This window comes from Artemia franciscana, chromosome 19 (genome assembly GCF_032884065.1).
Source record: "Artemia franciscana chromosome 19, ASM3288406v1, whole genome shotgun sequence".
Classification (NCBI taxonomy): domain Eukaryota; kingdom Metazoa; phylum Arthropoda; class Branchiopoda; order Anostraca; family Artemiidae; genus Artemia; species Artemia franciscana.
In genome coordinates, this window is record NC_088881.1 from 327,824 (window position 1) to 346,090 (window position 18,267).

Consider the following 18,267-nt stretch of genomic DNA (forward strand, 5'->3'; position numbering starts at 1 on the left):
ATTGCTATTAAGCTAATTGGCTGTCATCTTGACTTATGTACTGAGCAATTTTCCAGTAAGAAGCTGATTCTAGTCATTCAATCTCCAAATTTAAGTCAGAATTTTCTGCGGTGTTCAAATAAAAGACGAGATCTTTCCAAAGATCATTAATAACACCTTACCTGTCATGCGCAAATTGGCTCAGAAGCGTGAAGCTACACGACTCTTGTTCGCCTAAAAGCGTTGGGTAGCGTAAATAGAAGATCTTTCAGATCATCGACGCTAATGACACAAAGATGTCGCCGATATGATAATTGGTACTTACATGACAAACAGTTTTCAAAATAAGATGAGAAGAGAAGCATCCCAACTGCCTACGGGAGGCCTACTACTTGAGGTTAATAATAATAATAGGACTATTATAATAGGACTATTATAATAGGACTTCTATAGTATTTAATTTGAGAGAGGAGTAATTTTACCATTTCTGCATTTTTGTTGAGTGCATATAAGCATCAGGCCATTAAGTCAAGCATTTGGGTCAGGTCGTGAATGGATCAATAAACATTACGCGATCAATTAACAGGGGGCCTTTAAAGGAGGCCTACTACTTGAGGTATAATAATAGGCCGGCTTTCCTACAATAATATATTATAATAATCCTATAATAATAGGACTTCTATAGTATTTAATTTGAGAAAGGATTAATTTTACCATGTCTGCATTTCTGTTGAGTGTATAGAAGCATCAGGCCATAAGCATTTGGGTCAGATTGTGAATGGATCAATAAACATTACGCGATCAATTAACAGAGGGCCTTGAAAGGAGCATACCTTAGGCATTTTTATTCAGTAGGCACCGAAGAGCGTTTAAATCTTATCAATATATAACATAAAAAATCGCTGGTTATTATTTATTACAGCGACCCCACTTCAGAAGTTAAGTTAGGTTAATCCTAACGATATATACCAAAACTTGATGAAAATATCATACTTTATTAACATAATTATGGAAAACATAGGCAAAAACTATGGAAAGCCGGCTGCCATGAACGTATATGTCATTACGAGTCGCGTTGAAAGGAGCTCTGCCATTACTGTCGCCCGCCACATGTACTCCACTAGATATGATTTCAATGATCCCCTCATCTTCAGTCCTCGACAAATCCCAAATCTTCATTTTAAAATCCATGGTCATACACTTCTCTATCATGACGCATCGCAAACTAAATGAACTTCATCCGTGGTCAGAGAAATCGCTTTCAATTTCTTTGCTGTTGAAAATATGGAGTGAACGGCAGAGTAGCCCATCGATGACGCATATACACAGGGAAGGCCTTTAGGCTAAGGAATATTCCTAAAAAAATCCAGGCTCTTACGTTTTAATACCACTCTTTATGTTCCATTTTATTCGTCTTTTTTCATTTTTATTCCCTCCTCAACATAAATTGGCCTGTTGTAGAGGGCGATTCAAATTTAAGCTTTACTATACTTTTTCAATTTTTTTAATGAAAACTCCAAACAAAATTCTTCATAAAAATGCCAACAAAGACATTTCCAAAAATATAAGTAGAGGGGGATCATTAGGGGCAAATGCCTCCCCCAATTGATGTTAATACTTACGGCTACATAATTACTGACAGCATAGGACATGCAATTCCGCGACACAGTTAAAGTGACATACTTGTTGGCAAAAATACATATAATAGACCATTCATATTTATGTCTATAATATGAAATAATATAATGTATTTATAATAGACCAAAATGCACATAGGCTAGTTTTGGGAATAGAAGCAACAGTGAGGAAAATACTCAGTAGGCATGCTTGGATATAGACTCATAAATTAAAACTGAAATATTTACATTCATATCACATATCAAAGCAAGGGTGTCAATCGAAAAGGCAGTGAGGGGTGATTACCCTCTAAATTTTAAAAATTTTCCTTTTCGCATTTTTTTTTAACCAAAAATTGCCACATAGATTTGAATAATAAATTGCACCCCTACGTTTTCGTGAATTGACGCCTGTCTCAAAGACAACAGTAACAGTGAACTTGGATATATAATGTTTTCTATAAAATAGTTTTTATATATGTATATATTGCATTAAAAGCGTTTTTTGACTACTAAGCTCCTTGCGTTGGCCCTGTTGTGCGTTGCAACAGCTGAGTTGGACCTCTGGGTCCCTTATTACCAAACTGAGGTCAATCCCACTGGGCCACTACATACTTTTGAGAGGTTAATTTGGTAAATGTTTACTTTCGTTCCAATTGCTCTAAAGTGCGTATTACTGTATATAGCAAGATTCTGATGATCGCATATTGTTTCTTTGTCATTATTAGAGAAGCGCATTCATTTCTGGTTGACCCTCCTCCTCCATGGGGCAAACTAAAAATGCGTAAAATGGGCTTTCTTACAGGTAACATTACCTATAGAGCGAAGTGTATTCATGAGCCCCGTGGGCAGCAGGGCGAGGTCTGTATTCTAGTTACTTAATAAACCTCCTTTGAGGTTTTTTTTAGTTATATCACTCTTTGTGTAATAAATATAGAATGCAGACCTTGCCCCACTGTCTGAAGGGCTCATGGACTAATACGCTTCGCTCTATAGGTAATGTTACTTGTAAGCAAGCCCACTTAACACGTTTTTAGTCTTGTTGGAGGGTATTTTAGAAAGCTAAGAAATGAATGCACTTCTTTAATAGCGACAAAGAAACAATATACGACCATCAGGACTGTGTTATATGCAGTAATACGCACTTTAGAGCACTTGGAACGAAATTAAACATTTACCGTGAATTTTGACGATATCAGGATATATTGCCCTTAATTTTCAAAAAGTATGTAAATTTGCCATTAAAACTGTCATTGAAATGGCGTTCAGAAAATTTTCTCCGAATTCTAAAACAATCAGATTTTTATAAAGCTAATTTTCCCTGTAGCTCTAATTTGCAGTAGCAATTTTAATTCAGTGTAACTAGGGCTTCTAGCGAGCATTCAACACTACTCCAAGATTCCCTTGCAGAAATTCCGGAGGTCTGAAGGAAACACGAGACATTAGGTCAGTGGTTATCACTGATTCTGGGCCCTGTCCCATCTAGACATTTCTAAAATCACGATACCCCCTTTTGATATTTAATTTTTTTTTCTTATTAAAAATATGTGTATTTACCTGAAGGAAGCTTAAAAGTTCATTAACTTGGTATCCTTTTTTGGATCGTCCTCTAGGCAAGTTCTATGCTAATAGAAAATACTGTCTGAAGACATCTTTTTTGTTCTTTAAATGCCTATGAATGTGACGTCATTCACGCGATTTATTTTTTTAATTAAGACTCTAAAGTAGTCAGCAATGTATTTAAAGTAATCAGCCAAACGGTACAGGTCTTGCCCATAACCCACCAAAATATTGCCATACCCCTTAGGTAGGGCCTGCGTCCCATGTCGGGAATCAAGGCATCAAATAATAAAAGTGTATGTAGTTTTAATTGTTTCAACCTTAGGGTAATATTCCGACAAGGGGCGACCCTGGGCATAACTGTTCGAAGTGCATCAATTTTTAGGTTTTTCTTTGGCTCCAAAGCCATGTTTTAATTGGTGTTTTGCATAAATTACGGGTAATATAATAAAACGTGGGAAAACTTTTTTTTCCATGAAGAGTTTCAGTCAAGTGATTCTTGTAATATTTTGTCCCTATAACTACAAACAAACGTTTAATAATTTTCTAACTTCAAGAACAGGGATTGCCAATTCGTTGAAATTTGCAAGGATTTATATCATTTTATAAATGAATATACAAGAAAAACTATTGTTTAATATTTAGGGAGTAGGCCAATTTCACTGTTTATCAGTTTTTGTGATGAAAATAACAAAAACTGTTCAAAGAAGAGAACTCTACTTATTTTCAACTCTAGGGGGACAATTGCACCCTGCCCTCTCCCTGATTTGCACACCTGTGTCAAAACTAAAAAGAATAGGTGGACTTGCGCTGTGTACTTTTCTTTTAATTTTTACTTCAGAACGCATGCTTTCTTGAGTCAATTCACTAATTATATTAAATAAAAAAACAAGTTTCATTAACTGCAAGAACAGGGCGACATTAAAACTTAAAACGAACAGAAATTATTCCATATATGAAGTTCCATATTCAATATATGAATATACGCTAATGTTTGACTCTTTTCTCACAACTCTACTTTCTAAAATAATAACAAAAAAACTTTAGTGTAAAGAGCGAGGTGTTGAAGAGGGGACAACCCCTTTCATATACTGAGTAATTTCTGTTCGTTTTAAGTTTTAATGTCGCTTCTTACTTGTAGTTGAAAAAAAACTTGTTCTTTTATTTAGTTTCTGAACGTTTTTAAACTAATACATGTTTTGATTTTAGCTCACCGCACGTGAATATTTAAAACGAAATATTTTTTCTGGTACGAAAGCCATCAAAATAAAAGATTTTTTTCTCAAGAACCATTCTTAGGTCAATGAAGTCTCAATTTTCAAAAATTTTTCTTTTGTCTGATTCGAAGTTTTTAGGGTAATAAGAAATTTTCGTCAGCCTTGCCAAGCTTAAGCGTGAAAATAAATAGGCAAAAGCAACTCAATAAATTTGACAACGCGTTTCGTCCATAAAATTCAGATATTATCAGTCTGTTGGTTCCTGAAGACAACTAAACCCTCAAAGGAAAACTCAACCTTCTTTCGTGTCGCATGCTTTTAGCAGGATCCCATCCAGTATTTTTTTTTGGGGGGGGGGATTTTACTTAAAGTATTTGGGGGAGGGGGTACAAAAAACTTTAAAACACATTGAAAATTTGGTTATATTCATTCTTGTTACATTTTTACAAGTTGGACAAACATTTTGAGGTGGAGGTTCAATCCCCTAACCCCCTGGATATGGTCTTGGCCTTTAGCTTCTTTTTTGCTGATTTTTAACATTTGTTGTTTTTTTAACTCGGTAGCCGCTACTAGCAAATACGGTTCACATTTTTCATTAAAAATTAGATTCGAGATTTTTCCTAATTTCTAAGGATATATACTGTTGAGTAAGTTTCCCCTTAACTAATTTAAACAATAAAATTTTGTTTACACTGTTCTTAGTACTTCAAGTAAAAAATTTTACGGTTGTTTGTTTTTATTTTCTGGCTTCCTGTTGACCGTTCAGGTCGTCAAAAACCTTCCATTACAATTTAACTTGAAGTCTTAAAAAATGAAGAAATCTGCCTCCAGATATAGTGACAGCTCGCCTGCAAATTTGTCGATCAAAACCACTACACTAAGATGCGGTCAAAGCTAAAATTATTTCCTTCCTCAAGACCCTTACGTCCGGTTTTGTGGGTGGTGTTTGATGCCAGGATACATTAGGACCTTTGACACCTTTTCCACAACTAAAAAGCCAAAATCATATTGTTTATTTGTAATGATCTTTTCACATCGTTTATTTGAGGCCTTCTACCCTTATTTCCGTTTTATAAAGGAAGGAAGGTAGAAAGTTCCTTTTCTTTCACACAAAACGGTATAATTAAATATCTGCCCTTGCCTTTGTTTATACCTAGGTATATGCTATAATAATATATATAGCAGGTTAGTAGCATGTTGATGGGGGAATGAAAGGGACCAGACCCTTCGTCAGAGATACACAAAAGGTCTTTTCCCTGCAGTGACTAAGAACTGACTTGGAAACCAAGAAAAAAGCACTTGGCAAATTAAAAATTACGAAGTTACACACATTAAAGTTGCTTCTTTACCAAGATTTTTTTGTCCAATTGATTGTAGCTTCTTGAAAGAACTTACGACTGAAAAAACTACTATGAAAAAGTCTTTTCAACTGAAAGTAAGGAGCAGCATTAAAACTGAAAACGAACAGAAATTACTACGCATATGAGGGGTTCATCTCCTCCTAAATACCTTGCTCTTTACGCTAAAGCATTTTTAGTAAGTCAACTATATATTATACGGCCTTTGTGATTCAGGGGCCATTCTTATAGAATTGGGACAAAATGTAAGCTTTAGTGTAAAGAGCGAGGCTCAATAGTAACTAAAGCTCTAACAAATGAAATTTTGATGCCAATTGATACATTAAAAGGATAAAATTTATACGTTGATTTCAAATATATATTTTTCATAGAGTTTAATCTTAACCATCAATAGTAATGAGCCTGAGAAAATCTGCCTTTTTCGAAAAAAGTAAGTAACACCCCATAAAAGTCACAAATATTAATGAAAATCACACCATCAGATTCAGCATATCAAAGAACCCTCCTGTTGAAGATTCACGCTCCTACCTGTAAAATGTGGAATTTGGTATTTTTTTCCAGAAGAATGATCATGGATACGTGTTTATTTGTTTCTTTTGTTTTGTTTTCCCAGGGGTGATCGTATCGATTAAGTGGTACTACAATATATTTTCTTGACAGCCGTTTTGTTCAGCATAGTCGAAAAATTTTATAACTATGTCTTTGAGGACTTTGTGAACAAGTCTTTGAGGCAAGTTTTGAACTTTGCCCATTTTTTACATACAGCGTAGGTTAGTACGAAGTAAACAGACATTTTCAGGGGGATGGGGTTACGTGGGAGGATCTTTCTATGGAAGAATTTTTCAAGGAGGAAGGGAATTTTTCGTGAAAGGAGCGCTGGATCTCCCAGTATTATTTAAAAAACGATCAGAAATTAAATAAAAAACAAGTTTTTCCAACTAAACATAAGGAGCAACATTAAAACAAACAGAAATCATTGCGTATATGAGGGGGTTATGCCGTCGTCAATACCTTGCTCTTTGCGCTAAAGTTTTTTCAGTAGTTTCAAAAAAGCTATTGATTCTAATTAAACAGCCTTTGTGATCCATTCCTTAAGAATAGAAACAAGATTTTATTTTTAGCGTAAAGAGTGAGGTATTGACGAGGGGGCGAAACCCCTCATATACTTAATAATTTCTGTTCGTTTTAAGCCTTAATGTTGCTCCTTACTTTCAGTTGATAAAGCTTGTTTTATTAAATTCAAATTCTCCCAATAAAAGATGCCATCTCTTGGCTCCGAGACCCATGCTTGAAAGATTAGGCCAACAAGACACCCAAGGTAAAACTAACCCCTTTTTCCACTATTTGGATTTACATAATTTAAGGTACCATGGGTTTTTGGGTTCTTTTCCTCACACACTAAAGAGGTTTATCCTCGGTTCTTCTTTTCGAAAACAGTAAAGAGGGACATTGTGCACGATCCTTGAAAGTGGTTTGAGTAAAAAAGAAAGCAAACAATTTTTTCTATCGATGTAATTTAATCCTCGTTTTACTCAACTCCACGTATGGCAAGCCCAATAACAAAGATTCCCCTTTTAACTTGACCCCGTTTAACTCAACCTCGTTTAAGACAACCCCCATGCAGCTTACACCTATTGAACACCTCCCCCCCACCCATTTTACTCAACCCCCATTCAAATCAATCCCATTCAGTTCAACCCTCCCTAAATCAGCGAAAAACTAGAAAATGTAGTTTATCCTATTTTGTAAAACTGATAAAAATATGACTAGAATAACACAGTCTAGTCATTGGTTAATTCTCCTGTAAGGGTTTTCATTTTATTCTGCTTTAACGCCAAACTATTCCTCCCAGCCCTTTTCTAAAAATGAAAAATCATTCTTCTATATTATATATTTAAAATTAACAATGCCCAGGGCCTGAGCATGCATAAATTTCATGGTTGCGGCAATACCTGTATCCTAGTACAAAGCAAACCACGGCCCATAGTAACCAAAAGCTAAAAAAAACGCGTTAGAAAAAAAAGCCATCCTAAGAGAAATCCAACGTTAAAACTGGTCCAGGAATGATGGCTATTGAATTGGTTAATCTCAGTAGCAAAATTGCTACTACGATAACAAAATTTGGAAATTTGGAAAAGATTTTGCAAGTGCTTCTTTTCTTTTTTATTTCTGAAGCGCTAACAAGGCACTGCAAAATCATGAAGAGCTGGTTAAGAAGGCATTTGAAAGCCTTCTTACGGGGTATCTTTTTTATAATTTTTGTCACGATAACGCCATCATGAAATGCTGGGTGGGGCGAAATAACACCTGGGACACAATTACACGGTGGTAATTGTTATATTTGGAAAGAACTTTGGATGGTAAATCGAATATGTTCATCCTTTAGGTAGCGAATTAATCAAAACTTGAAAAAATTTACCGCCAAAACCTTTATGACAAAATCTTTAAAAAAAAATTGGCCTTACTTAAAGCTTAAATCCGGTAAAATTGTTAAGAGATCATATCTTATTTTCAATCTATGGCATTGTAATGTAAGTCGGAAATTGCAAGTGAAGCGAAAAGGAGCTTCTACTCAGTGCTAGTTCAAACTCATTCATAGGCCAATTTGAATGAGTTTTGAGTCCAACAGAGGTTGAATTTAATGGGGGGGGTGATTTCAACTGGGATTTAGTTGAAACAGGTTAAGTTAAAGAGGCGTCGAGTTGTATAGGGGTTGAGTTAAATGAAGTCAAGTTAAATGGGGTTTGGATTGTTCAGGGGTTGGGTTGAATTAGTGCTGAGGTAAACAGGGTTGACTTAAATGTAGGCTGAGTTGGATGAAAATTGAGCTTAACAATGGTTCAGTTAAATAGTTGAATTAAATGGGCTTGAGTCAAATAGGAGTTGAGTTACACGTACACTTTTTCAATCTATTAGTGCTAGAGCATGGGAGCAATATAAAATAAAGTCTCATAAAAAGAAAAACAGATTATATATGTTTTTTAAGCTAACCCTCATTCTAAGAATAGTCATCAATGCCCGATTTCTTATTTTAATGCTAAGAATAACTTATATTAATTATAAACTGTTTTGAACCTTCGAGTTCAACTTTTATGTGCAACTTGCTTTTGGAATATCCTAGCCCTTAAAGAAAAAAGTTGTTGGAAATTCACCATGAATTCAGACAACGTTTTCTGGGTTTCAGCTCAAACTTTTCTGGAGCAAATATATTTTTTAGCCCTTGGTCGGGTATTGTTTTCAGGGTTTGAAGGGCTTTGTTGTTTCATTTTTTTCATCTGAATTTGTTTCCCCTCAGCCAAACTACTTAAACGTAAATGTTTTGAGAGCCTGTAATTTATTTTTCTTTAGAATAATAATAAATATTTGATTTATTTTTCTATATATATATATATATATATATATATATATATATATATATATATATATATATATATATATATATATATATATATATATATATATATATATATATATATATATATATATATATATATATATATATATATATATATATATATATATATATATATATATATATATATATATATATATATATATATATATATATATATATATATTGAAAAATAATATCCGCTCTGATCGGCTTGAACTACTGCGTTCAACGCTTGCGTACAAATTGCTTTAGTATATCCCTATCCGGAAAGAAAAGACGAAAACAGTTACTCGCCTTGAACTCAGACATCATTCCCTGAAAAAAAATTTAACGACAACTCTAAATACATTCCAGCCTCTTATGATTGAATCTCCCACTAGCATGTATGATTTGTCACCTTTTATCCTAAGGTTCATGTATAACATGGGATTACTGTGAAGACAAGAGGAGTAAAGGTTATGAACTTTAACTTGAATCTTGACTTCAATCCAGCCCAGAAATGTCAAAAGGTGGAGGTGGGAGACGTGAACTCTGAGGTTAAAGGCTAGACCTTTCCGAGACAGCTGTACAACGTAAAGCAGTTTCTCAAAAAATAACTCTAAACGATGTTATGCATCTATTTTTCTGATGGCAATATTTGAAGAAAATTGGATTTAGAAGAAAAGGCTTTAGAAAATTTGACAATTTTATTTGAGCTTTGTGTTTTTTACTTTCCGTAGGGAGAAGAATTTTGGTACTTGTGTATTATACGCCACTCTCTTAAGTTTACGCTATCTAGAACTCGAGAACAAACCTGTTTCTTCGTTTGTTTCTTTCAGCTTAACGCGAGACAAGACAAAGACAAGTGACAGAATAGATGAAAAATATATAATTTGGGCTATATATTTGCGCTAAAGGGGGGGGGGGGTAGAGTATTTGGACAGTTTGAAGTCAAAAACATTTTTTACTTCATAATAAGCAGAATAATTGTACCTAACTCATTTTGCATGCAGACCAGCTATACTTTGAATATTGCTATATTTGAATATCGTGTCTGAAATATATGCAATTTTTTCCCTTTTTTAACGCTACTTTTTGCAATGCAGAGGTTTATGTGGATGTTGACTGTAATGATTGTTATGGCTGCTGCACTGGTTGTTATTGAGCCTTAAAAAAAAAATAAAAAAAAAAACTTACCGGTATTTGCTTAATACCAAGTAGCCCATACAAAGTTTTTTGAAAATAATTTTTTGGAAATAGAGCTGCTCTTTATGGAAAAAATCATTTGGTAAAAGAAATAAACGATTTTTTTTCTGTTTCCTGTTTATGTGTTTCAGTAAGACGGTGTCAGAAAAAAAAACCGGCTTGTACTTCATTAAGAGTTCCAACCACCAGCATATAGAGATATAGAATGAAGGTGTTTTCTTATTGCTACATGAAGCTACATATAGCCTGTATATTGGTTGGGTAGAAGCTCAGAAAACCATAAATATCTTTAAAAATAGCAAAATTCGCGAATTCAATTTTCAATGAAATAATCCCCAAAACAGTCGTGTGGTGGCGCAGTTGGGTTGACCTTAGCTTGGTAGTACAGGACCCAGAGATCGAATCATGCTGCAGGAATGCACTGCAGGGCCGACGCAGGGACCTTAGTAGTCAAGAAGCGTCGTTAATCTGATACAATACAATCCCGAAAAACAAACTAAGAAAATGTTGAGCCCAGCTGCTTAAGAAGGTGCAGCTTTTCTTTGTGGTGTATAAAATAGTGGTGTTCTTTATGATCAACAGATTGCTAATGTTTAATTTGTAAGGATGAAAAGTGTTGCGGAGTTAATTAATTGATTTTGCCTTTTTATTTTATCGGTTTTAGTTTTGAAATAACCACAATAAAAATCTTTAAAAAATTGAGATTTTAAAGCGTGAATAGGTCTAAGATGGGTTCAGGGGGACAAAAATGGTTTTATTTTTATGTCTTTTTTGCTTTAAGTGGCCTCCGTGGCCCTTCACATCAAGAAGTTAGATTGCAATACAGTTTTTTTTAAACTTAGTTAAAAAGGTGTTTGTCTTGTATTTTAGGAGGTTTAGAAGGTAAACTAGACTGTATTTGTTTGTTACGTGACACTTGAAATAATTTGCTTTCCTGGGGGGTGTCTGGGGAGGATTCAATTAATCAAAAATTTATTTTAATTTCAATTTTTAAATTGTTTTATCCAGAATTTTTTAAGATGAACTTTTAAGAAGAGAAATAATCCGATTTGTGAAATGAAAATATTCTATCATGCTTGCAGCGATAGCTGCCACCTAGTAAAGAACGAACGTTGGCCAATCGTAACCGAAAATTAAAAAATTTAAAAACGCGTTTAAAAAAGACATTGTAAATTAAAAGTTTATTCCGAGAATGAATTTACGGGAACTTCAAAAAAGCCTAAAATTCCTCAAAAATGGTCGTGTAACAAAATGAAAACTGAACTACAGAAATTGTCATTGCCAAAATTTAAAAGAGGAAAGTTACAGCCCCCTATCCCCTTGAACAACAAAGAGAATCATTTCATTCCATCTTCTGTCTTCTATCATTCTATTTATGTATCTAACTATCTATCTATTTATCTTTTGTCTATAAGAAATTAAACAAACAAGCATCCACTATCATCCTTCGCAGGAAAATACGGCTCACTTTAAGGTTCTCAAACAGCATTACTTTGAATGAATAATTCTCACCAAGATCTTGTCCCTTTTTCAGAGGGCTATTCCTCGATTTCTAAAATATATAATGGTACTGTGAATTTCCGAAATTTAGTTAATGTCGACATTCACCGGTGAATGTCCGAAATTCCTTTTTATTTGCTTGGATTCAAATGGCTTTGCGAAATATCTTTTTCAATCTTATGCAAGCTTAGACGGTAAACGTTAAATTAGGTTAGGTTGGGTTAAATTACGCTATCAAACAGTTCGTGGTAACGAACTGTAGTAAGGAGTGACCCGGCTCAATAGTAACCAAAACTCTAAAAAATGGAATTTTGATATCAATAGCTACATCAAAAGAATCGCATTTTAGTGCTGATTTTAAATATATAAGTTTAATCATGTTTAGTCTTACCCATCAAAAGTTACGAGCCTGAGAAAATTTGCCTAATTTTAGAAAATAGGGAGAAACACCCCCTAAAAGACGTAGAATCTTAACGAAAATGACACCATCAGATTCAGCGTATCAGAGAACCCTACTGTAGAATTTTCAAGCTCCTATCTACAAAAATTTGGAATTTCGTATTTTTTGCCAGAAGACAAATCACGGGTGCGTGTTTATTTGTTTGTTTGTTTTTTCTTTTTTCTTTTTCCCAGGGGTCATCGTATCGACCAAGTGGTCCTAGAATGTCGCAAGAGGGCTCATTCTAACGGAAATGAAAAGTTCTAGTGCCCTTTTTAAGTGACCGAAAAATTGGAGGGCATGTAGGCCCCCTCCCACGCTCATTTGTTTCCCAAAGACAACGAATCAAAATTTTGAGATAGCCATATTGTTCAGCATAGTCGAAAACCATAATAACTTTGTCTTTGGAGATGACTTACTCCCCCACAATCCCTGGAGGAGGGGCTGCAAGTTACAAACTTTGACCAGTGTTGGGAAGTGTACAGACGTTTTCAGGAGGATTTTATTTTGTTTGGGGGTGGGGCTGAGGGGAGGGGGCTATGTCTGAGGATCTTTCCTTGGAGGAATCTGTCATGGGGGAAGAAAAATTCAATGAAAAGGGCGCAGGATTTTCCAGCATTACTATAAGAAAACAATGAAAAATAAATATGAAAACGTTTTTTCAAATGAAAGGAAGGGGGTAGCATTGAAACTTAAAACGAACAGAGATTATTACGCAAGTGAGGGGTTCTAAAAATACTTTAGCATAAAGAGCGAGGTATTTAGGAGGCGATAAATACCTCGCTCTTTATGCTAAAGTATTTTTAGTAATTTAAACTATTTATTTTACGGCCTTTCTGATTCAGGGGTCATTCTTAAAGAATTGGGACAAAACTTACGATTTATTGTAAAGAGCGAGGTATTAACGAGGGTATAAACCCCCTCGTATACATAATAAAATATAAGATTATGAAAGTTTGTTACGTAAGTTAATTCTTAAATTACGTATATTTTTTACTAATAAAAACATTCGTTAAAAATTAAAAGTTCTAGTTGCATTCTTAAGTAACCGAAAAATTGGAGGGCAACTAGACCTCCTTCTCCACCCTTTATTTCTCAAAATCGCCTGATCGAAACTAAGAGAAAGCCATTTAGCCAAAAAGAAGAATTAATATACAAATTTCATTTTAATAATTTATGTGAGGAGAGCCAAAACCAAACATGCATTAATTCAAAAACGTTCAGAAATTAAATAAAAAAAACTAATTTTTTTAGCTGTAAGTAAGGAGTGACATTAAAACTTAAAACGAACAGAAATTACTCCGCATATGAAATGGGTTGTCCCCTCCACAATCCCTCGCTCTTTACGCTAAAGTTTGACTCTTTGCCACAATTCTATTTTTTAAAATAATTAAAAGCTTTAGCGTAAAGAGCGAGGGATTGCGGAGGGGACAACCCATTTCATATACGGAGTAATTTCTGTTCGTTTTAAGTTTTAATGTCGCTCCTTACTTTCAGCTAAAAAAATTAGTTTTTTTTTATTTAATATATCTAAGAAACGGGTTAAAAATCTAACCTAACCTAACTTGTCACCATCAAACCTTGCATAAAACTAAAAAAATATCACAAGCAGCGCTGACTAAATCCAAGGAGAAAAACGAATTTTGAACATTCACGGTAATTTATACACTTTTCTTTATGCTGAACAGGTGACAGGATTTAATTTCAAACACTTAAGTACGTAAATAAAACTATTATAAACCTACAGAAAAAGATTTTTGTGGTTCAGTCCATAGTATTTAGTCTCAGGAATTTCCCCAGAATCCTTCTTTATCGTTATTTTGATTCGGTTGATTTTATTAATAAAACTTTCTACCAAAAACCATGTCCTCAAATCTACCAATTCTTTATATTCCACCACAAATGCAAAAAGTTTTCTCGATTTCCCAACACACAGCGGGAAGAAGTAAGGACCGTTTTGACGTCTGGCCTAAGCTTACCCTACACATATACTTTCTTTTATACCCAAGTTCCACCACTAAACAAATAACATAACTCACCCCTTCACTTACTGCCTTCACATAAACCTTTCTCGCCCAGCAACCACTTAATACTAAGCTATAATTTGCCCTTTTACTTGAAATATGAAAGATACGGAATTATATCAAAATCCTCAAATTTAATGCAGATCCCGATTTGTTTTTTACATCCTGAATTTTCAGAAAAAGCTACATCTGCACACGAGAGAACTAAACAGTCGTCTAGGTCACTTTATTTGGAGGGGATCTCATTAACAAGCTATAGAATTAATATTTTTCCTTAAAAAAATTCTCACTGATCTATAACCATTGCACCTCTTTTTATGTTTTGGTATTAAGATACCAATATTTATGATCATGTGATTTCCTTAAAGTTTATAAAAGTTTATTACATACCTTTGTTGGCAATAAAATGCAATCCAAAGTAAATGGCAATTTTGTATAAAATTGATAAATTTAAGAATGAAAAACTTGGCGTTTTTTAGTATTAAATTAGTATGCGAATTGGCTAATATATATATATATATATATATATATATATATATATATATATATATATATATATATATATATATATATATATCAAACAGTTCGTGGTAACGAACGACCTATTGAGCGACCCGGCTCAATAGCAACCAAAACTGTAAAAAATGGGTTTTGATATCATTAGCTACATCAAAAGAATTGCATTTTAATGCTGATTTTAAATATATAAGTTTAATCAAGTTTAGTCTTACCCATCAAAAGTTACGAGCTTGAGAAAATTTGCCTTATTTTAAAAAATAGGGGGAAACAACCCCTAAAAGTCATAGAATTTTGACGAAAATCACACCATCAGATTTAACGTATCAGAGAACACTATTGTAGAAGTTTCAAGCTCCTATCTACAAAAATGTGGAATTTCGTATTTTTTGCCAGAAGACAAATCACGGGTGCGTGTTTGTTTGTTTTTTAGTTTTTGTTTTTTTCCCCAGGGGTCATCGTATCGACCAAGTGGTCCTAGAATGTCGCAAGAGGGCTCATTCTAACGGAAATGAAAAGTTCTAGTGCCCTTTTTAAGTAACCAAAAAATTGGAGGGCACCTAGGCCCCCTCCCACGCTCATTTTTTCTCCAAAGTCAACGGATCAAAATTTTGAGATAGCCATTTTGTTCCGCATAGTCAAAAACCATAATAACAATGTCTTTGGGAATGACTTACTCCCCCACAGTCCCCGGGGGAGGGGCTGCAAGTTACAAACTTCGGCCAGTGTTTACATATAATAATGGTTACTGGGAAGTGTAGAGCGTTTTCAGGGGATTTTTTTTTGGTTTTGGGGGTGGGGTTGAGGGGAGGGAGCTATGTGGGAGGATCTTTCCTTGGAGAAATATGTCATGGGGGAACAGAAATTCAATGAAAAGGGCGCAGGATTTTCTAAAATTACTAAAAAAAAACAATGAAAAAATAAACATGGAAAAGTTTTTTTCAATTGAAAGTAAGGAGTAGCATTGAAACTTAAAACAAACAGAGATTATTACGCATATGAGGGGTTCTAAAAATACTTTAGCATAAAGAGCGAGGTATTTAGGAGGAGATAAATACCTCGCTCTTTATGCTATAGTATTTTTAGTAATTTCAACTATTTATTCTACGGCCTTTTGGATTCAGGGATCATTCTTAAAGAATTGGGACAAAACTTACGATTTAGTGCAAAGAGCGAGGTATTAACGAGGGTACAAACCCCCTCATATACATAATAAAAATTTAAGAATATAAAAGTTTGTTACGTAAGCTAATTCTTAAGTTACGCATATTTTTTTCTAATAAAAACATTCGTTAAAAATTAAAATTTATAGTTGCCTTTTTATGTAACCGAAAAATGGCAGGGCAACTAGGCTTTCCCCGCCCCTTATTTCGCAAAATCGTCTGATCAAAACTAAGAGCAAGTCATTTAGCCAAAAAAGGAATTAATACGCAAATTTCATTTTAATAATTTATGTGTGGAGAACCAAAATCAAACATGCATTAATTCAAAAACGTTCAGGAATTACATATAAAAAAACTAGTTTTTTAACTGAAAGTAAGGAGCGACATTAAAACTTGAACAGAAATTACTCCGTATATGAAATGGGTTGTCCCCTCCGCAATCCCTTGCTCTTTACGCTAAAGTTTGACTCTTCGCCACAATTCTGCTTTTTAAAACAATTAAAAATTTTAGCGTAAAGAGCAAGGGATTGCGGAGGGGACAACCCATTTCATATACGGAGTAATTTCTGTTCGTTTTAAGTTTTAATGTCGCTCCTTACTTTCAGTTTCAAAAAACTAGTTTTTTTTATGTAATATATATATATATATATATATATATATATATATATATATATATATATATATATATATATATATATATATATATATATATATATATATATATATATATATATATATATATATATATATATATATATATATATATATATATATATATATATAATGAAAATAGAAATCACCAATACAACAGCGCAAACACATTTAAAAAAAAAAAAAAAGACAGAAGGAGAAAAGGAAGACTGTTTTCCTACATTAGTGATTAATATAGATTAGCACTTGAATAAGGCCTTAATATATATATATATATATATATATATATATATATATATATATATATATATATATATATATATATATATATATATATATATATATATATTTCACTACTATACATTTCACTACTAGTTAATTATATTCAACAATAACAAATTGTAGTATAACTAAAATATAATGAAAAAATTACATTCTTAAATGAAACGAATTAAATATTAAACTGGATGGAATATATCTAAATATTACATTGTCACGTTATAATCGCGCTCATTGCTATTATTACAAGAGAAACGATCACTTTGTCAACAGATGGCCTACCACAGCATTAGCATTTTATAAAACTAATTAAAATTTTCAGGATCTTTTCTTGATTTGTCACAATAGATAGTTCCAGTTGGCTATAGAAATACGTAGCCAAGCTCTAAAAGGTCGTCTAAGATTTCTTAGAAATTTGGAATAAAAAAAAACTTCTTCTTCTGCGTATAATACTTCTTTCACACTACGCTTTAGAATCTTTCAACCAAGCATAACTTAAGACTTTAGGCGGTGTTATCAAACCTCCATAACGTTGGCAGGGCCAAGTAGACTCAAGCTCTGCTTAAAATTTTACGTTATTTAAGCTTATGTTGCGTTATGGAAAAGTAAATATAGCAGCAACAAAGTGGAATTTCTGGATCAGCAACTAATAAATTTTGAAAGTAAATTAATAAACTTTCCCTAGAAAGCCTTTGACGCTTGATCAAAGCTGGTATCTCCATTCCACGTTTTCAGTATTAAATAATTTGCTTCTGATTATTGTGATGACTTTAGACAATGATTATGATGGTCTTATTGATTATTATGTTATCTTAGTGTGAAAGAACTTTTTTGAGCGTGGAAGCTATACTTAACGTAGCTTAACATTTTTGCATAGAGAATGACAAACGTAGTGTGAAAGCAGTTTAATGCATTTTTTCCTAAAATCTAACACACCGTAGGGACGTTAATGTACCGCGGGTCTGAAAGCTGATTTTTTTTCCCCTTCAATGCTATATATAAGTTAAAGAATACGGCATTAGACTTTACAGGCCCTACCGGTGGAACTGATCTCCGTTTCTTGGCCCTTCAGTCAGGAAGTGCAAGGGGGGCTTGGAGCCAACCATCCTGTACTTTCGCACACCCTTCCTGGTCGACTCTGCCTGAGCTTACAGAGTCACGCCACTGATCCCCGTCCCAAACTAAATAATTGGGTACATTAGGATTCAAGCCCTCGCCCTCTCAGACAAAGGATCCTAAATCCAGCGCAAACTCTATAGATACTTGCCAAATCAAGGATTGTGTCACAAAACCAACACCGAACTTTCACCCCAAAATAAAAAAAAAACCTTCAATTAATTAAAGAGTCATCATTTGTTAAGATACCTCCTGATTAATGCAAAACTA

The 18,267-nt window shown here is 33.8% G+C and overlaps 1 protein-coding gene and 1 long non-coding RNA gene across 2 annotated transcripts in view; one reads left to right on the forward strand and one right to left on the reverse strand.

Annotated features, from left to right (window-relative positions):
- Nucleotides 1-18,267, forward strand: part of LOC136039133 (polycomb protein Scm-like) — a 155,367-nt gene that overhangs the window by 96,266 nt on the left and 40,834 nt on the right. The window lies entirely within an intron of this gene.
- Nucleotides 959-9,511, reverse strand: LOC136039134 (uncharacterized). The gene is made up of 2 exons (XR_010620375.1): nt 9,419-9,511; nt 959-1,335 (listed from the first exon to the last, which is right to left on the reverse strand). It is a non-coding gene; the product is annotated as an uncharacterized LOC136039134 (long non-coding RNA).